The 13781-nt window shown below is 35.8% G+C and overlaps 1 protein-coding gene across 7 annotated transcripts in view; it reads right to left on the bottom strand.

Annotated features, from left to right (window-relative positions):
• The window catches only part of iqsec2b (IQ motif and Sec7 domain ArfGEF 2b), a 98493-nt gene that overhangs the window by 46513 nt on the left and 38199 nt on the right, over positions 1 to 13781 (bottom strand). The window lies entirely within an intron of this gene.

Below are 13781 nucleotides of genomic sequence, written 5' to 3'. Positions count from 1 at the left end.
TTTTCATCTATTAGATACAATATTATTTTACCTTTTGGTTTTATTGAATATTTTCATTATCGATTAAAGGCTAAATTTAATTGTAATGAATAAATAATTTTTCATCAACGTTATCTACAGCCTGGATCTCATTTTCCCAAGTTTTTGCATCACTAACCCAAACCTTTCAATGGTAGTGTATGTACAGTATCTATGTAAGTGAACAAGGGTTTGTGTATGCAAATCCAGGAAAAAAATATATAAAATGATTTGAGAGAAACAAACCAAAACAAAACCATGAGACCATGTGACTCGTATATTCATTAGCAGCAGAATTCAACCACACACTGTCACAAAACTTCAACGCTTTTTCTTTAATTGGTCTCAAATTAATCTGTTCATTACAGCTTTGAAAGAATGCGGGGAAACTACTTTCATAATATTTGCCTGGTGAGAAACTATGCAAATACCACCATGAAATATGCCCATGAATTAACTGCTCCTAAAATGTTATATAACATATACTATAATGTTTAGATAGTTATGGTAGTAATATGCTGAGGTGTAGGAATGAAATGTGAATCATTATAAACCTTAACAGCTTGGCTCATGAATATTAATTAGGAGATGTAACATTCGCCTAGCCCTTGTTGAGGCAGGTAAGTGGGCGCTAACATAGTAAAATACCACTTGCATGTTCGTTCAGTCCATTACTGAAGCAAACAGCTAGCAGAGGCTTCAGCTTGATTGTTTTACATTTTTTTTTCTTTGCAAGATGACACAAAGTAACTAAAAAGCACAGAAAACATTTGCTTCAAAGTCAACGCAGTGTTGATAATGTACAGTATATATGCAAATCATGTGGATTGTCACTACAGATTATTATAGACATGGGATTAAACAGCATCTTACTCTCTAAATGTTTTGTGACAGAGACTGAATTAAAGGCAACGAGAGAGACAGTCAGTCCCCGGAGCAAGAGCTCCCAGTGGGAAGATTACGCAACACCGACAGTAAGAGCTTTTCAACAGAACCACATTTATTACCCCTACGCCGCAACCTGCACCTATCTGCTAAAGCACGAGTAATAGGCTCACCTGAGGGGTCTCTCTTTCCATTTCACACACACATTCATGCGCAAAGTCATTGCTTTTACAAAGCTAAAAGATAAGGCACGATTTCCATCTCATTCCTGTCACACTTAACTGTAATTAAAGAAAGACTCAATCCTCTTTGCTGCAGAGTTCTCTATTTATATTCTCCAGTTCCCTCACACCTCCGTTTATCTTTTCTGTTCCTCAATCTCTCTAGCGCTTCACCGCCTGCTTTTACTTTGGCACGCTGTAGGGTCAGAAAATTGGTCTCGTAGTGAGAGAGAGAAAAAGAGAGAGACTGTGTCTCAAAACCTAGCGAGATGTCTTGCTAGACAGTATTTACACATCTAAGTATTTGACTTTGAACTTAAAATCTGTTGAGCTACCTAGACAGTATTTTTCAGCATACTGTAGGAACGTTTGATTTGAATGTCACAACTCATACCTTAGCGAGCTGCAACCCAAAAGATAACATTTGGGCATCATAAGCCCATTGGAGCATTCAATTTTAAAGATTTAATTTAAAATCTGTTCAGCTGCCTACATCATTTTTGGTATCGTTTGAAAATTTGATGTGAACATCCAAACTGAAAGAGTAGTGAATGGCCTACCTAGACAGCATTTTTTAGCATCATAACTATGTTTAAACTTTTAATTTGAACGTCCAGACTGAAAGCCTATAGTGAGCTGCCTAATTAGACACCATTTTTGGGCGCTATAGGAGCATTTAATTTGAACTCATAATCTAGTAAGTTTCCCAGATGGCATTTTAGGCATTATAAACATGATTATGCTTTTGATTCTAATGTATGAAACATTAGTTAGTTGCCTAGTTACACAACATTTTTTTTGCATATCAAAGAAATGTTAAAATGTTCAAATTGATCATTCAAACTCAAAACCTGCCAACTTAGACAGCATTATTTTGTGTACTGTGGGGGAGTTTGAATGTTTGAATAAATCATTTGAACTTAAAACTGAGATTAAACTTAAAACTTCATATCTAGATGGCATTTATGCATCAGAAGCATGTTAATACATTTGATTGTAATATCTGAAACTCAAAACCTAGTGAGTTTCCTACTTGACATTTTGGCAATGTAGATGTTTAAATGTTCAAATTCAAACTCAAAACCTAGTGAGCTGCCTAACTAAACTACTATAGGAGTGTTTAATTGTTTAAATCAAGCATTTAAACTAAAAAGTGGGCTGCATACCTAAGATTTTAGGTATCACAAGCACGATTATACATTCAAAACTTAAAAACTTGTGAGATGCCTACTGTAAAACCAAACAGTGAAATTAATTAAAGCGGAACTCAGTAAGATTTGCGAAGCTCCCCCTACAGGTTCCTTCAGTGAATCACACTGTCGTAAATACTCCAAGCGCAGCTCTGGACTACAACGACTACAACCAGCGCAGTAGTTTTGCAAATACAGTACAAGAAATCTCGATGGAGGTGTGTGATTTTCGAAATTGTCTTATAAAGTCATAATATATACATTGTTTTTGAATTACCGTAAAGCATTTTGTCACTCTCGCGTGAATGTGAACATGAGGCGAGATTGTGTCGGGTCGGCACAGCTCAACTTGCAAGTGCTGTATTCTGGCGTAGACGTGCCAGAGGGGGTTAGTACACGCCTCAAACACACCACTACAAGTCAATTAACCATCGTAAGGACTTAGAAAACTATTTATGAAGGTAAAAAAGTTACTTAGTTCTGCTTTAAATGAAATGAGTTTGTTTCACTCACACATAATAATGAAAGTTCATTGTATTTAATAGAAAAATGTTGCATGAACTCAAAATTTCATTGTAGTAAGTTGAACTTAAAATGATTGAGTTGAGTTGCAGCAGATTTCTAATTCCCAGCATGCTTTGCGTCAGACTAAATAAATACATATTTGAATTAAGTGTTATTTTGTGTGTTTTTCCACAAGATTAATATAGGGAGACATAAGTTAGTGTTTAATGTTGTATTATGATGGTTCTGTTCCGTTAGTTTTGTAGGATTTCCATTGTGGTGAAGAGTAGATCATGTGGTTAGCTTGAGGATGGGCTGCAAAACTTTCAAAGGTCCCATGACATGGTGCTTTTTGGATGTTTTTATATAGGCCTAAGTGGTCCCTAGTACTGTATCTAAAGTCACTTTCCCGAAGTTCAGCCTTGGTGCAGAATTTCAGCCACTACTAACCAGTCACACAATGAGCTTTCCTTAGGACGTGCCATTTCTGTGTCTGTAGCTTTAAATGTTAATCAGAAGGAGAGAGGCGGGGCAAGGTGGACGGTGGGTGTGGCCTTAACCAGCTTGCAGCTACTGTACCATGCGCTAATGTTGACAGTAGGGCTGAAACGATTAGTCGACATTATCGACAACGTCGACAATAAAAAATTGTCGACAAATATTTTTGTTGTCGAATAGTCTCTTGATCTCATACGACATATTTGAAGGGCCTGCAATAACGCGGTGTAACCAGTGGGGCGCTGTAGCGCAATACTGTAATGCAGCCCTCCCGGATCCAATTCAATAAAAGAAGTCAGCGCTTTGGAGAGCATAGTGCAAACGAAGTCGAACCCGTTAAATGTGGGAGATTAACATAGCATAAACATAACAAACATAACGTTTAGCATAACTACAGAATACTGTCATGCAGGGCCACCAACTCTCATTCAAACTCACTGTTCTCACGCCACACGTTCATTTTCTCACAAAGTGAAAGATGCATCGCAGAGCAAAGAGGACACAGACAACGCACCGACAGATCAGGTTACTTTTGATATAAAACTGTCTAAGCTTTTAAATTCAGTCAATATTACTACGGGATTCAAACAATACTTGTGGTGGTGACGCTGTTTAACGTTGTGTGGCAGATCGCTGTAACACCTCGGTTCAAGCGGCATGTGAACCTATTCCTCTCTATTACAGCGCGAAATAAACATGAATGAACATCAAAAAGTACTTACTGAACTTACTGAAATGAATCCATCTCTATTGTAATCACTTAATCGGAGTTTTAACCGCAGAAAGAAGTCAATAAAACTTGCAAACAAATATATCACACAAAATGTAACATTTACCTCAGGAAAGCCATTCAGTGACCATAAACTCGATATATATATATATATATATATATATATATATATATATATATATATATATATATATATATATATATATATATAATATGTGTGTGTATGTATGTTGTTGTTTCATTTTTCAAAAAAAACCCCACATAATTAGATTATATTTTTTTAACCTGAAGGATATTGGTCTATTCAGTTGGCTTGAAAATTATTAAAAATACACTTTTAAAAGCTGAAGTGATTTCCTTGTTTTATTTACTAGTTAAAGTACAGTATAACTCAATATTTTAACTAATTGCTAAAGTAGAATAATCGAACAAAGCTTACTGATTAATCAGTGCAATAATCGATGATTAGTCGATTAATCGTTATAATAATCGATAGATTAATTGATTATCAAAATAATCATTTGTTGCAGCCCTAGTTGACAGTGGATGTATCGCAATAGCTCGTAGACACGCAGTCGTTTAAGCTTTTCAGTTTGACCCAGAATCTGATGAAGATGAAGAAGTTGCAACTCAGGACGTCTCCGAATGGTTAGTTTAAAATATTGTGTCTGGATACGGTACTTAAGTAGTTTTATGTATGCTGTTACAGTTATTATCATGTAGCTAATGCTAGCCTACATTGTTGGCTTTTCATGTTGCTCTGATTTGCTATTGTGTATATTATATATATATATATATATATATATATATATATATATATATATATAGTATATATAACCAGCGCCACTAAATTAGTCAGACCTCTGCCATTATTACAAATACCTTTTTGGATAGGTGCCGTTGTGGAAAATATGCTACCATGCCAACATCATTTATTTGTTTACATATTTTATATTTTGTATATCTTAAAAGTTTTTACAATCTTTCTTATTACAATTACATCAAGATCTGCAATCTGGAAATGTGGATATCGCGTGTGCCATAACACCAACAGCAGAACGGTTATCCGAACAACAAAGAAATGTACAACACTCGCGTTACAGTGTGTGTATTGACACACATACTTGATGCTGCCTACCTTTACATTAGCGACAGTAACTGGGCTGTATTGGCCCACGTTGAGGAAACAGTCGTTGGTGAAATGTGTTGGCGCAGACATACAAAACTTTTGGGAAGTTGTATCGGCGCATTACCAGAGAAAATAAAATTAACCCACTATTTCTTCATAGGTTCGGATGAAGGAACTAAAAAAATACTTCGGTGTTCATTTGTACATCCAAACACTGAGCAACTGCCATGCTTCACTCGTTTGCAAGCCATGATGTCTCTCGAGGAAAAAAAAAATATTGCGCTTGCCTTGCACTGTAGTAGCTCATTTTCTCATGGGTGGGCAAAGCAGAGAAAGGGGAGGTAACCTTTCCCCTTATGACGACATATAGGGAAGATTCCAGATTGGGCCGTCTGAGCTTTCATTTTCTCAAAGGCTAAGCAGGACACCCAGGGCTCGGTTTACACCTATCACCTTTTCTAGCCACTGGGGGACCATATGCAGGATAGGGGAATTAAAAACCTGCCATGCCATGGGACTTTTAAGACCATATATACTGTATATTGTTTGATTATATACATGCAAGTATATAATGTCAGTTTCTTTGATAGTTATGATAGCATGTGTTATTTGCTATCTAACATTTAACAAAGAATTGAATGTAAATGAACTATGTAATCAACATAATGATGAGTTGGGCAAAGCTGATAACTGTGGGAATAAAGGAATGCCAATGACGTGATTGTTTATGAGAGGCACATGTGCACCACACTGGCCTCGCTCTGCTGCCATGGCTCTCGGCCCCGCCCCACTAACTTTAAAAAAAAAAATAGTTAGCTTACTTAAATGTTTTGAGGCAATACATTTTCTCCATATGTTTTGAGTATTCTGACATATTCTGACACAACATTTTTAGCATGTTTGAATATTCGATTTGTATATTCAAACTCATCATCTAGTGATACCTATCTAGACAACAGCTTTAGGAATATTAGACATGTTTGAATGTTGAATCAAGCATTCAAACTCAAAACCTAGTGAGCTGCCTAGCTAGAAAGCAGTTTTAGGCATCACTGACACATCATAGATTTGTCTATTTGAACTCAAAAACTGTTGAGCTGCTTACCAAAACATAAGATTTGGGCATCGTAAGCACATTCAAGCATTCGATTTTAATGTCTGAACTCGGAATCTGGTGAGCTGCCAACATATACATTATTGATTCAAATATTCGAAACTCAAAATCTAGTGATATGCCTACTTAACATTTTCAGAACATTAAAACGTTGATATTGAACAGTCAAAATCAAAACTAGCACAGCATTTTTGGACATCTGTACCCAAAACCTAGTAAGCTGCTAATCAAAACAACATTTTAGGGTATTTCAAGCATGTTTTAACATTATATTTAAGCATTCAAACTCAAAAATCTACTGAGCTGCTTTCCCACAGCAATTTTTGGGCATTGTATACATTTCATGACTTAAAAAAGGGAACTACCAACCAAGACAGCATTTTATTTGGCCATCGTAGACATGTTAAAATGTCAAAATTTAATATTGGGACTCAAAATCCAGAGAACAGCCAACCTAGACAGAATTTTTTTTAAATTAAATGAACTGAACTAAACCAAAAATGCTGTCTAGGCAGTCGGCACACTAGGTTTTGAGGCGCAGCCAGAAAAGTGGGTGAAGAGAGAGGGAGACATCCAGGGATGAGCAGCAGGATAACTGGAGAAACACCTACACAGCGAATGGTCGATCCAGCGTTTGAGGAGGCCACGGGATGGAAGTTTGGAAGCTCACAGGAAGACACAGAGGTGGCTGAAGGACAGAACTAGGACTTCACACAGAGTAGGAGAGGAGAGTGGGAGGAGAAAGACAGAAAATACAATAAAAAAAGTGTGCAAAAGGCTTACTATGGGGGTGGCTGAGGGCAGGAAAAGAGAGGGAAGAGGATATATTTCTCCTGATTCGTAAAACGGTAGATGTTTAAAGATCAGTGTCAACGTGTGGGAGCATCTGTGCTTATTAGAGAGTGAAATGAGAGCGAGAGAAGGAGAACAAAAATAACAGCAGAGAAAAACAACAGAGGCACAAAAGAATGAAGAACGAGAGGAAGAGTGTTATTGCACTTCAGTCAGTCAGCATACAGTCCTCTCATCTCATATAGATAACAATAACATATACAAACAGCACATCTGAGGTTTATTGCTAATGTTTTTTTTTTCCACATACTCTATACATAAAAAATATAGTGTCCCCGTAAATAAAATATTGTTAGAGCCAGTTCAGGTATAATCCGTATACAAGTTGTGCATTAATGTTTCAAGATAATATAGCACACTCTTATTGAGCCGCTGAAACACTCCCACATAAATGACCCCTCCAATCAGTTTGGTAAAGTTTATGTAATGTGTTTTTACAGTAAAAGCTCTTCTGGGTTCTGTAATAAAGGCAGCATTTCAACAAATGTATCAAGGGGATGACATCCTTGTTTTCCAACAGTGGCTAGCCCGCTCCGGCTGACTCAATCCTTCTTTCAAACAGAGAAATACATTCCTGAAATGTCCTTGATGTTATCAGCTAAGCTGTGCTGTTACAACGTTCCAGATTTTTTGTTGAACTCGCATCTAATCACAGGTAACAAAAATGCACTGGCAAGACAGATAACAAACTTCTTCACATAACAGCACTCCTTTTATCCTAACAAAGCTGCCAGTTTGACAAAATGTTGAGCTGATCTTTATCAGAATTCATTTATACTGGCACACTGACAGAGGAACAAACAAGAACCCTAGTTAGAAAGCCACTGAAACATATATGTGTGTATATATATATATATATATATATATATATATATATATATATATATATATATATATATAGAGAGAGAGAGAGAGAGAGAGAATAATTTCAGTGAACATCCCTTGTTTTAGGTTTTGCAATATTAAAGCTTTAATCTCCTTTATTCTCATATTTTAACTTAGATTTTAACATGGCATTGAAACGGCATTGTACAATAGAAAGATGCGTTGTCTTATAAAATACTCACACTACATTACTTTGTGTTTTATATCAATACGATACAAGATTATTCTATTTAAATTAATGTGATGAATGAGTTAGGTCAAAAGTAATTACAAAAGTAATCAAAAAGTAATGCTGCTCAATGCTATCGCTCTTTATATATCAACAGAAAAATACACCGGGATAACCTGGCTTCTTTTGAGATCAGTCAGTTAAAGGTGCCATCGAACGTTTTTTTACAAGATGTAATATAAGTCTAAGGTGTCCCCTGAATGTGTCTGTGAAGTTGCAGCTCAAAATACCCCATCGATTTTTTTTTTATTAATTTTTTTCACTGCCTATTTTGAGGCATAATTAGAAATGCGCCGATTTAGGCTGCAGCCCCTGTAATTGCTCACGCTCTCCACCCTCTCCCAAGCTCTCGACTCTATCATTGCATAAACAAAGTGCACACACCTAATATAACCCTCAAAATGGATCTTTACGAAGTGTTCGTCATGCAGCATGTCTAATCGCGTAAGTATGGTATTTATTTGGATGTTTACATTTGATTCTGAGTCTGAGGCTATGCTCCGTGGCTAACGGCTAATGCTACACTGTTGGAGAGATTTATAAAGAATGAAGTTGTGTTTATGAATTATACAGACTGCAAGTGTTTAATAATGAAAATAGTGACGGCTCTTGTCTCCGTGAATACAGTAATAAACAATGGTAACTTTAACCACATTTAACAGTACATTAGCCACATGCTAACGAAACATTTAGAAAAACAATTTACAAATATCACTATAAATATCATGTTATCATTGATCATGTCAGTTATTATCGCTCCATCTGCCATTTTTCGCTATTGTCCTTGCTTGCTTACCTAGTCTGATGATTCAGCTGTGCACAGCTCCAGACGTTAATACTGGCTGCCCTTGTGTAATGCCTTGATCATGGGCTGGCATATGCAAATATTGGGGGCGTACACCCCGACTGTTACGTAACAATCGGTGTTATGTTGAGATTCGCCTGTTCTTTGGAGATCTTTTAAACAAATGAGATTTATATAAGAAGGAGGAAACAATGGAGTTTGAGACTCACTGTATGTCATTTCCATGTACTGAACTCTTGTTATTCAACTATGAGGTAAATTCAATTTTCAATTCGATGGCACCTTTAATGATATGCTAAAGACTGCCGGCATGTTGACGTTATTGGTTGGAAGGTAGTTTGTGACGTCAGAAACACCAGTGATTTCAGACCACATTTTTGAAACTGTCTTTGAATCACTGCAGATTTAAAGAGAAAATACTCAGCAACAGTGTTGATTTGAATTTGCACATGGTTTGTCTTAAGGCTGTGCTGTATAATGAATAAGTCACGGCTGAAGTGCGTTGTTAGACACGATGCAAAGCTTCAGCCATGACTTATTCACGATACGGCACTAGTATTGAGTACCTTATGGCTTTTATAAAATGGTTAACACACAATATAAATATTAAAGCCAAAAATATGTATCAATGCAACTTTCATGAAGTAAACTTTCACTCAAGCCTTCCTTCCGCTGGAAAAAACAGTCCTTGACCGTGAACAGCAACAGAAGTTAAATTATTATGCCATTAGATGGCGGCAAAGACTGTCTTCATGAGTGTGTCAGTCAGTAGCGAAGACTTTTACATTGAAAAGACTGAATTGTTTTGAAAACGGAACAAGACACAACTGACAAATGCTTTGACTAGGACTGTCAGTCACGGGAAAACCCCTTAACTGTTAAAAGGACAAGATATTGCAGTGGCCATTTAAACAGATTTTTTTTTAATTATGAACATAGGACTGACCTGAAGGAAAATGCTAAATCTGAATGCAGGTAATAAACTCGCTCACTCAATCTCTTTCTCACAATACTCTTCTACATAATACAGTAAGCTTCAATGAAGAATATCAATTGAGAACATACAGTTTAAATTGCTAAGAGTGGTTGCTAAGAGTGTTGTGTAGTGATACACAGAACCGTCGGGTGAAGCGTTCATAGCCGTGTTTTCACAAGGACAGAATCAAGGACGGGAATTAACCATTCTATAAAGACTTATAAACAACATTAAAAACTTGATTTTCACCACACTGGCACTTTAAATGTCTAATGTAATGGATTACATTACTAACTAAAATTTTTGTCATGTAATTTGGAATCAGTAACTGACTACAATTTGTGAGTAATCTACCCAGAACTGCAAGTGATCCCCATAATAAAATATATGATTAGGAAAATTAGGCCAAGGAAGTATCAGTCTATTTGCCCCTTAGATATTTTACTGTTATCTGGTTAACAAGGCCTGCATGATTTGCTGCAAAATTGGACGAATCAGCTAACATTAGCTGTGAATCAGATTTTGGTGCATATGTTCTCCACAAAGTCTTTAATATCAACAAGCATATTCTGGGGATGTAATAAAATATGATCCCAAAAGAATGACAATTAATACAACACATTTAGCACATGGTTAAACTCAGCTGAGGGTGGTGAGTAAAGGTGACATTTTTTTTTACAGTAAAAAAATCCATAAAAGTAGCAAAAATGTAATGAATTCACCTCCTTTGTTAAGCTGTCAAGAAATTCAAAAATAGAAGAAAAATATTTAATGGAAAAAAAAAAACGAATAGAAGAAAAATCATTGACAAACTTGTAGTTTTAGTAAAACTGTTCCAATGAATTGTAGCATCATGTGGGTAGCGATCTTTATATTACAGCCATATTTAGAGATAATTATTACATTCTATGGCTCTGAATGTGAGGCTTCTGGCTGTGGCAGAAATGGTACAGCACTGCACTGGCATTGCTTTGTCCCCCGGTTACCAGGACACACTCCTGCTGCCTGGCAACCCAGCGGCTGTGTGTGTGTGGGTGTAGTATGAGGAGTGCCAAGAGATGAATTCCAGTGTTCAGAGACCGAAATGAAGGATTATTACATTCTGACCGCCAGCACCTGCAACCCTTTTTCGTTTTACAGTGTTTTTAGGAGTTCCACTTAAGCTCTGAAGTAATAACTAGTGGCACTATGTTACTGGTTCAACACTGGGTGAATCTGCTTGGTTGCGCACATATAATGAGCTGTAAACACTCAGTAAACAAACATTACACAATATGAAAATTACTCAAATAACCAAACAAACAAGCACACAAAGTCTCCTCAGGACAACATGCACAAACTTTTACAACTTAAATACAAGAAATTCTCTTTCCTGAGGTAGTCTGAAATAGAAAAATGCTGAATGTTGCTATCCTACCATATCTGTTTATCTGCAGTGAATATAAAAATATTATACAAAACATTATACGAATACAAGAAAAAAGATGTCTGTAAAATCATCATTTTAAAAAGACGGTAACACTTTAGAATACTGATCCTTCATTAATGAATAACTACACAGGAACAAATGAGTAATGCATTATTAAGACTCTAGTAACTACTATTAACTAACAAGTAACTCTGATGAATGAATTAGTAAGTAATAGTGCTCAGTTAAAGGTGGTAGTTCACTATTAACTAATCAGTAACTACTGTTTTTTTCATACCTCCCAGAGAACTACTAAGAACTACTATATACAGGTTCGTAATTAATGTGAATAATGAATAATGTATAATTAATTCTAGAGTAAAGGCCTTGGTAACCCACTAGTAATGACTGAAGTATTACCAAATACTTAAGAAGGAATTACTAATTATTTGGATCAGTATTCTAAAGTGAAAAGCATGATAACTCTGTAGTAACTACTGTAGTCATTGTAAACTTTTGAGGTTTTTGTAAAGTATTGGATAGTAATAACTCAAGAGTTACTATATAACTCTAAAGTAACTACTTCTTTTTTGGATCAGTATTCTAAAGTGAAGATCATAGTAACCCACTAGTAATTACTTAAGTGTTACTACATCCTTATAAAGGAACTACTATTTATTTGGATCAGTATTCTAAAGTGAAGATCATAGTAACCCACTAGTAATTACTTAAGTGTTACTACATCCTTCTAAAGGAACTACTAATTATTTGGATCAGTATTCTAAAGTGAAGATCATGGTAACCCACTAGTAATTACTTAAGTGTTACCAAATATATCATAAGGAATTACTGTACAAAAACATACAAAAACATCAAACGTTTACAAAGACTTCAGTAGTTACTAGATAATTATCATGTTTTTCACTTTAGAATACTGATCCAAATAATTAGTAATTCCTTCTTAAGTATTTAATAATACTTCAGTCATTACTAGTGGGTTACCAAGGCCTTTACTTTAGAATTAATTATACATTATGCATCATTCATGTTAATTATGAACCTGTATATAGTAGTTCTTAGTAGTTCTCTTAGAGGTATGAAAAAACAGTAGTTACTGATTAGTTAATAGTGAACTACCACCTACAACTGAGCACTATTACTTACTAATTCATTAATCAGAGTTTATTGTTAGTTAATAGTAGTTACTAGAGTGTTAATAATGCATTATTCATTTGTTCCTGTGTAGTTATTCATTAATGAAGGATCAGTATTCTAAAGTGTTACCAAAAAGACTAATGTTATCAATGAGCATATTCTGAAAATGGCTTGAAATGTGATGGGGGTTCAGCATTTTTTTTAAAAAGGTTGACAACCACTAGTAGAGGCTAAAGTTCATGCCTGGTAATTGGAAGCCTGCTGCTTTGCTCTTTGTAAAAGGAGCCATGAGCTTTCACCATCATGCCCTTAACCCCAGGTTGCTCTAGTTGGCTGTAGGTTCCTTTGAATAAATTTATTCAACGTTTTAAAATGTCTGCTTAATCACTACTTCAAAATCTTTGGTTGATGGTGATGTCAGGCTGTATTATCTATGTCTAAGTAGCACCTGATGACTTCTAGGTAAATTTGATATTAGTTACACAATCAGATAAAAAGGAAATTAGATGTGGAATACAAATATAACATGACTTATTACAGGAATATTTCATCTGAAAAACAACCTTCAAGTCATTCCAAACCTGTATAACTCTTTCTTTCTGAAGATCTTCCATGCAATTACAATTAAAGGGTACAATTTGTTTTTTTTTTAACGGACACAAAATCACCATTATACATTTCATAAAAGTAATAATCCATATGGCTTTGGTGTGCTATATTCCAAGTATCCTGAAGCCATATAATACTATTTCTGTCAGGACCACTGTCGTCAAATATGATTGATAATTGCATAGAGTTTGTATTGGCGGTATGGTTCTGTTCTGGGCAAGAACTCCCTGCACATCCATGCAGCATAGCATGGATAAGAGCAGGGAGAGCAACGATGATCCCCCTAGGGTAAACAGAACAGAACCAACATAAATGTATTGCAGATATCATTAATGTCAATAATTTAATGTACAACATAATTCGAGAATTTAGTCCGATTCAAGGGGGAATCAGATGCCAAATCCTGACTGGATGAGGAGGAGGAGCTGGGGATGGACGAGGGTAATTAGCTCCTGAGAAGCACGATAGCTGCTGATAATGCTGAAGGAGCTTATATGGATACTGTGATAGACACCGTATTCCTATTGGTAGACGAGAGTCACCTGAGAGTCAGCTGATGCAAGCTTGACTGAC

This window comes from Megalobrama amblycephala, linkage group LG12 (genome assembly GCF_018812025.1).
Source record: "Megalobrama amblycephala isolate DHTTF-2021 linkage group LG12, ASM1881202v1, whole genome shotgun sequence".
NCBI lineage: Eukaryota > Metazoa > Chordata > Actinopteri > Cypriniformes > Xenocyprididae > Megalobrama > Megalobrama amblycephala.
Note: the sequence above shows the minus strand (reverse complement) of the source record. Positions and strands in the feature narration are given on the sequence as shown.